The 8,420-nt window shown below is 33.3% G+C and overlaps 2 non-coding genes and 1 pseudogene across 2 annotated transcripts; 2 read left to right on the plus strand and 1 right to left on the minus strand.

Annotated features, from left to right (window-relative positions):
- Positions 1–801: 801 nt before the first annotated feature.
- Positions 802–875, plus strand: TRNAD-GUC. Its single transcript has one exon. It is a non-coding gene; the product is annotated as a tRNA-Asp (tRNA).
- A 2,351-nt stretch (positions 876–3,226) lies between these two features.
- On the minus strand, positions 3,227–3,297 carry TRNAC-GCA. Its single transcript has one exon. It is a non-coding gene; the product is annotated as a tRNA-Cys (tRNA).
- Positions 3,298–5,104: 1,807 nt separating this feature from the next.
- Positions 5,105–8,352, plus strand: LOC125604781 (annotated as a pseudogene).
- Positions 8,353–8,420: the final 68 nt, after the last annotated feature.

Raw genomic sequence — 8,420 nt, forward strand, 5'->3', positions numbered from 1 at the left:
TTCGATTTTTTTTTTTTTTTCATATTTCCACTTCAAATATAAAAAGAAAATATATCGATTTTTTTTATAGAATTGTGATTAGAATATGAATATAAATGTAAAATAAAAAAATGATATAGAATGCTATAGAAAAAAATAAAAAATCTTATAAGCTAGTCATACCATTTGATTATATTGACAATTTTAAAAAACTGATCATACTATGATCATAGTATGATGGCGGTTGAGCAAGTATGCCCCCATCGTCTAGTGGTTCAGGACATCTCTCTTTCAAGGAGGCAGCGGGGATTCGACTTCCCCTGGGGGTAGGGTACTACGAAAGGAAGTTGATCATGGATTATCCATAAAGTTCGAATAGATTCTTCCTGGGTCGATGCCCGAGCGGTTAATGGGGACGGACTGTAAATTCGTTGGCAATATGTCTACGCTGGTTCAAATCCAGCTCGGCCCAATAATTCGCTGTCTACATAACCTTTTTTGTTTTGCATAATTGACAGAGAAGGGTAAGAAAAAAGTCAAATATCTGGGTATATTTCGACTTTACTTTTTTCTTTATTTCTTGTGGCTCGTTACTTTTTGTTTCCATAAAAAATTACAATAAAAAATAGATTATCAATCGATTTTAGAATAATGCAAGGATTACTAGTAATCGGCCTTGATATCACTTTAGTGATATCCATATAGATATCAATATATTACTTGTGATTTTCTTTGTTACAAAACACTAATTTGAATCTAAAATTGAAATGATTATGATGAAATCATAAGAAGGAATATGTAAGCTACCCGCTTTATTTCCATGGGATTGTAGTTCAATTGGTCAGAGCACCGCCCTGTCAAGGCGGAAGCTGCGGGTTCGAGCCCCGTCAGTCCCGGCGGATTCAATTAAAAAAAAAGACATAAACTCCCCTTTTTGTTTCTGGGCAAGGGGATCAAAATGGTTTCGGTTATCTTTTTGTTTTATTTTTCTTTTTTCATCAAGCAAAAGAAAGGGGTATTTCTTTTGCACCAATTTAAAGACATATGTAAATTAGTATAATTATAATTATTGAGAGCATTCACCACTTCAAGAACGAGATACTGTATGGGGTTTCCTCTTTTTGTCAATTAATCTCCCATTAACTCGTGTAGGAAAATAAAATAGGATAGCGTATAATACGTTTGCCAAGAGTACCTATATATACTTTTGTTTCTATGAAGTCAAGGAAGTGAAAATAGTTCGAATCCAACCAAGTAAAGAGGATGTTTCAAAAAAAAAGATCAAATTAGTCTTCCCTAATGAATATGCTCTTTTTAAAGATTAGAGTCGATGTCGAAGAAAAACTCGTAAGAAAATTTAATATAGTTAATTTTTTGGAATATTTTCGTTTTTTTTTTTCGGGACTCGTCTTTATCACATTTCCTTTGTTTTACAAAAAGATCATAGACCCTTACAAAAACAAAATTTTGAAAATTTCAAATTGAAATTTCGTACTTGTTTTCTCTATTTGATTTCTATTGTTTATTTAAGGTTCTTTAGAAACTCTTTTTATAAACAATCGAAGTATAAAAGGTTTTTTATGATATTTCATCAGATGATTGTACAAGGAAAGTACTAGGTTGTAGAAAAGAAAGCGGTGAAAAAGAATCATAAATAAATAGTTTTTTATTGGATCAGGAATCTCATTATGTATTCGGTGTGGATAAAAGATCTTCCTATGTTATACTATTAAATTCTTGACGATGAATCGATTTTATAGCTCCGATATTGTTATTCATGATATTTCTTTCATTCGATATCATCGAAATCTAATTCATCTGAGTGAGTTTACAAGCGAAAGATTTCTCATCTCTATGGGATTAAATCCCGAGATATTCCAAAGAAAAAAAAATAAATAATAAACGATTTAATTATGGAAGTCAATATTCTTGCATTTATTGCTACTGCACTCTTCATTCTCGTTCCTACTGCTTTTTTGCTTATAATTTACGTAAAAACGGTTAGTCAAAATAATTAATTTGAATACAATTTGACTATCAATGACAAAAAAGGATGTCAATTTCTCGTCTTAAATGAAAGGAATGCATTAGATTCAGTAGTATCCTAAGGGGCCCGCTAGTATGGTAGAAAGAGATCTCTTTCTACCATACTAGCCATTATGGTTATTGTAATGTATAAAGATACAAGTGAAATATCTTAATATAAAGGAATCCACCCATATCTCTCTTTTTCTTTATAAATGTAAATATAAATTAATATAGAATATGAAATCTATGTACATACTTTCTCAATTTCATTTGTTTGTTTGATCCATTTAATACGGATAATCCGAATTCGATGGAAACCTCTTGAGATTTCGAAAGGGGGTTATCCCATGAATGGTTAACGGTATAAACTCTGATATCAAAAAATAAAATGAGTCAATAAAACAAAACATAAATCCAATTTCTAAAAAAAGATCTTAAAAAAAATTGCCGGCCGGTCTAGAAAACTAAAACAATTGATACAGGTTGATAGAGTTTGATTATTATCGCAATTAGGAGTACTTCTAGAGTCCACTTCTTCCCCACACTACGAGAGAGAGGGAAAATGTAAAAACTACCATTAAACCAGCCCATGCGAGACTTACTATATCCATGTGAATTCTGTCCCCTATGAATATGAAGAAACTTTTCCATTATTGTTCACTAATAATAGTGAAATCACTGGTGCAGAGTCAAAAAAAGGGAGAGATATTTGGTCACCATTGATGAACTACTCCAAAAAATCCACTTATCTTATACTGAGTTATTCTTAATTATAGAATTTCTAGTAGAATCGACAAGATGTAAACACAAGTAAACAGATACTTTTCGAAGTATCCAAAAAATCTGACTCATATGTAGAAAGAATAATCTTTTTTCTTTCTTTTATCGTTTTTTATTTTTATTTGAAGTAAAACGAAAGGCAATTCTTCATCTAATCTAATATTGATTGAATGTCTGAGCATTCCGACACTTTCATGAGTCTATATCCAAAGTATCTTAGATCCTTTCCAAAACTATTAATTTAATTCCCTCTCTGCCTATCCAATCTAATGGATTTCCCTCCACTCGTTTTAGTTTTCCTCTAATCTGATAGGTAAAACTTTAGGTTAGAGAATAGAACCTCGAGAGCCAGGGGCTTAGAATCACGAAAAGAAAGTATCAAGAGTCTTTTCCTACGTTTGTTATAGTTTTATAACAGGAGATTTCAAGTCTCCTGTTGAGGCGGCACCCGGATTTGAACTGGGGAAAAAGGATTTGCAGTCCCCCGCCTTACCACTCGGCCATGCCGCCAAAATGATTTGTACTAGATTCAAATTTTCTCTTGTTTTTTTTTCAACTCCGAAAAAAATATAGATTTTCAGTCACAAAATATAGAATCTAGTACAAATCAGAACCATTAACTATTGACTGTAAATTCATGACCTTTTTTGAATTCAAATTTACATTTTTTATTTCTAATAATATAAGATAAGAAAATCATTAGAAATAGATTTATAACTAATCTATTTTGAGTTTTTTCAATTAAAAAGAAATCTTCTTCCATTTGAATTATAACACTAATAATGAGTATATGTAAACCCCAGAATCAGAACATACGTTACCTTGTATAGCTCTATAATGGGGTATTTTATCTCTCTAGGGATGCTTTTGAGGAGTAATTCTCAATAAATTTTTGTATTGAAATTTTTCATTGAATACATTGAAAAAAATTTTTAATTTTTGGTAGAGCACAGCATGTGCTGTTCCAAATAGAACTGTACCACAATAAAAGAAGAAAAAGAGACATATATATATACCTGTGCATTCTTTTTTATTTTAATAATAATTAAAATTAATAAATAAAAAAACATACGTTTTCTTACCTACTTCAATTCAATGATATTCTAAATATTCTATTCAAAATAGGTAAAAATCCATCTTTTTTCTGCAACTATTTTTTTGAACAATGAAATACAAATACATGAAAAAGTAAAGTGTTTAAAAAAAAGTTTTCTATTTCTTATATGTTTATCTGCTCGAACAGATCCTATCATGAATACCGTTTTTTATGGTATGCGATCGAATTGGAATATGTAATATCATAGGTGAAAATGAAATTACTTTTTTTCTAGTCGTTACAAAACTCCATAAGTTCCAGCGGTATTTCTAAATTCTGTTCCATTCGGATCTCTTTCTTATAAAAAAAATTCCAATTGAATCTAGTCTCCGTTCATACGGATTTCATACATTCCATATATCTTGGAGTTGGATAAAATTTCATGTGATTCAGTAAACAGAATAGAAATTCCATTATTGCTAGATCGAATTCTATCTATATGATTCGGTGAAGAATGAGATATGGGATTTTTAAAATAAACGGATAAATGATAAATTCAAAAAAGATGCTCGGGGATGGAAAAGAGGGAACATCTACAATACCCGGATTTAATCAGATACAATTTGAAGGGTTTTATCGGTTTATTGATCAGGGTTTAATAGAAGAACTTTCGCAATTTCCAAAAATTGAAGATATAGATCACGAAATTGAATTTCAATTATTTGTGGAAACATATCAATTGGTAGAACCTCTGATAAAAGAACGAGATGCTGTCTATGAATTACTTACATATTCTTCTGAATTATATGTATCCGCGGGATTAATTTGGAAAACCAATAGGAATATGCAAGAACAAAGAATTTTTATTGGAAACATTCCTTTAATGAATTCCCTTGGAACTTCTATAGTAAACGGAATATACCGAGTTGTGATCAATCAAATATTACAAAGTCCTGGTATCTATTACCAGTCAGAATTGGATCATAACGGGATTTCGGTCTATACCGGCACCATAATATCAGATTGGGGGGGCAGGCTAGAATTAGAGATTGATAAAAAAGCAAGAATATGGGCTCGTGTGAGTAGGAAACAGAAAATATCTATTCTAGTTCTATCATCAGCTATGGGTTCGAATCTAAGAGAAATTCTAGAGAATGTTTGCTACCCTGAAATTTTCTTATCTTTCTTAACCGATAAGGAGAAAAAAAAAATTGGGTCAAAAGAAAATGCTATTTTGGAGTTTTATCAACAATTTTCTTGTGTAGGTGGGGATCCAACAAGAGATGCTTACTTATAAATCTGATCATATTAGAGCTCGCCAAGAAGTACTTGGTACCACTATCATTGGAGGAACAATACCTAAACCAGAAGATGCTCCAGAATCTTTTCGATTACTTGTTCGAGAACTACGATCTTTGGCTCTGGAACTGAATCATTTCCTTGTATCTGAGAAGAATTTCCAGATTAATAGGAAGGAAGTTTAATCGGAATGAATCACAAAATTTCTTATATGATCGATCGGTATAAACATCAACAACTCCGAATTGGATTAGTTTCTCCTCAGCAAATAAGTGCTTGGGCCACTAAAAAAATACCTAATGGAGAGATAGTTGGAGAGGTGACAAAACCCTATACTTTTCATTACAAAACCAATAAACCGGAAAAAGATGGATTATTTTGTGAAAGGATTTTTGGGCCTATAAAGAGTGGAATTTGCGCTTGTGGAAATTATCGAGTGATCGGAGATGAAAAAGAAGACTCGCAATTTTGTGAACAATGTGGAGTTGAATTTGTTGATTCTCGGATACGAAGATATCAAATGGGATACATAAAACTGACATGTCCTGTAACTCATGTATGGTATTTGAAACGTCTTCCTAGTTATATTGCGAATCTTTTAGATAAACCTCTTAAAGAATTAGAAGGTCTAGTATACTGCGATGTGTGATTTGATCGAAATTTTTATTTTTAAGAATGATAAACTCTCATCCCCTTCAATCAATTTGGGATGCCCTCGATCTGACATGTCTCTTGAAAAGAGTAACATGAAGCTCAGACTTGTGGGTGTATTCAATACTCCCAAATAACAAGGGCGATTGGTCTATGGTCGATTCAGTAAAAAAAAAGTACTTCAAATTGATAGTCGTACCTCGTGAAAAGAAGACCTTTTTTTTGTCGAATTAAGCATTCCCTTATCTTTCTAAACGAAAAGAAATTTGGTTTTTTATATTGAAGTAAACAAATATGTCATGGTTGGAGAAGTCTATACATCGCATATAAGCTTTAAGAATATTGTGGCATAACCATCGAGGTAACGCAGGACCTAAAAGATCGAATGGAACAATACATAGACAAATAAATCCCGTATGAATTCTAAGGCATTCCTTTCACTTAAGGTAAAAAGTATTCCGGCATTCGAAGGGAAGTAGACTACTCAAGAATTTGACATTTTTTTCTGTCGTAATTTTGAATTCACTAAAGAATCTAAATAGAAATCAAAGAAGAATTAATTGAATCAATGAAATGGTGGTTGGTTTGCACTGAGAACTTGAGTAAGGCGTAGATTCTTTTTGGGTTTTCACTTGATTTTATAAAATACAATTGGAAAGTGCGACCCCTTTCTTTATCTTTATTTGATATAACTACTTGAGCCGGATGAGAGGAAACTTTCATGTCCGGTTTTGAGGGGGGGAGATCATATAGTGGACCCTATCCCAATTTTTCTTTTGCTAGGCCCATAACGAAAAAACCTACTTTCTTACGATTACGAGGTTCATTTGAATATGAAATTCAATCCTGGAAATACAGCATCCCACTTTTTTTTACTACTCAAGGTTTCGATATATTTAGAAATCGAGAAATTTCTACTGGGGCGGGTGCTATCCGAGAACAATTAGCCGATTTAGATTTGCGAATTATTATAGAAAATTCGTTGGTAGAATGGAAACAATTAGGAGAAGAAGGTCCCACGGGGAATGAATGGGAAGATCGAAAAATTGTAAGAAGAAAAGATTTTTTAGTTAGACGTATGGAATTAGCTAAGCATTTTATTCGAACAAATATAGAACCGGAATGGATGATTTTATGTCTCTTACCGGTTCTGCCTCCCGAGTTGAGACCCATCATTCAGATAGAAGGGGGTAAACTGATGAGTTCAGATATTAATGAACTCTATAGAAGAGTTATCTATCGGAACAATACTCTTACTGATCTATTAACAACAAGTAGATCTACACCAGGGGAATTAGTAATGTGTCAGGAAAAATTGGTACAAGAAGCCGTGGATACACTTCTTGATAATGGAATCCGTGGACAACCCATGAGGGATGGTCATAATAAGGTTTACAAGTCATTTTCAGATGTAATTGAAGGAAAAGAGGGAAGATTTCGCGAGACTCTGCTTGGCAAACGGGTCGATTATTCGGGGCGTTCGGTGATTGTCGTTGGACCCTCACTTTCATTACATCGCTGTGGATTGCCTCGCGAAATAGCAATAGAGCTCTTCCAGACATTTGTAATTCGTGGTCTAATTAGACAACATCTGGCTTCGAACATAGGAGTTGCTAAGAGTCAAATTCGTGAAAAAAAGCCGATTGTCTGGGAAATCCTTCAAGAAGTTATGCAGGGGCATCCCGTATTACTGAATAGAGCACCTACTCTACATAGATTAGGCATACAGTCATTCCAACCCATTTTAGTGGAAGGACGCACTATTTGTTTACATCCATTAGTTTGTAAGGGGTTCAATGCAGACTTTGATGGGGATCAAATGGCTGTTCATGTGCCTTTATCTTTAGAAGCTCAAGCAGAGGCTCGTTTACTTATGTTTTCTCATATGAATCTCTTATCTCCAGCTATTGGAGATCCCATTTCTGTACCGACTCAAGATATGCTGATTGGACTCTATGTATTAACGAGCGGCACTCGTCGAGGTATTTGTGCAAACAGATATAATCCATGTAATCGAAAAAACTATCAAAATGAAAGAATTTACGAAACAAACTATAAGTATATGAAAGAACCCTTTTTTTGCAATTCCTATGATGCAATTGGAGCTTATCGGCAGAAAAGAATCAATTTAGATAGTCCTTTGTGGCTTCGGTGGCAATTAGATCAACGCGTTATTGCTTCAAAAGAAGTTCCTATCGAAGTTCACTATGAATCTTTTGGTAACTATCATGAGATTTATGCACACTATCTGATAGTAAGAAGTGTAAAAAAACAAACTTTTTGTATATATATTCGAACCACAGTTGGTCATATTTCTTTTATCGAGAAATCGAGGAAGCTATACAAGGTTTTTCTCAAGCTTGTTCATATGATACCTAATAATATGGTATTCATAAAAAAAGAATTATAGGACACCCGTGTGAATTCGGACCTCTCCGAGTCAACTCGGACATAGTTCCTGACCTAAAAAATCAAGATCGAGAAAAGGAAGTTTTGCAATCATTGACTCAAACTCATTGTCGAATCCCATTCAGCAGAATATGGAGGTACTTATGGCGGAACGGGCCAATCTGGTATTTCACAATTAAAGTGATAGAGGGAACTGCTATTAAACGACTATTAGCCGATTAATAGATCATTTAGGGAT

Source organism: Brassica napus, unplaced genomic scaffold (genome assembly GCF_020379485.1).
Source record: "Brassica napus cultivar Da-Ae unplaced genomic scaffold, Da-Ae ScsIHWf_623;HRSCAF=919, whole genome shotgun sequence".
NCBI classification, from domain to species: Eukaryota; Viridiplantae; Streptophyta; class Magnoliopsida; order Brassicales; family Brassicaceae; genus Brassica; species Brassica napus.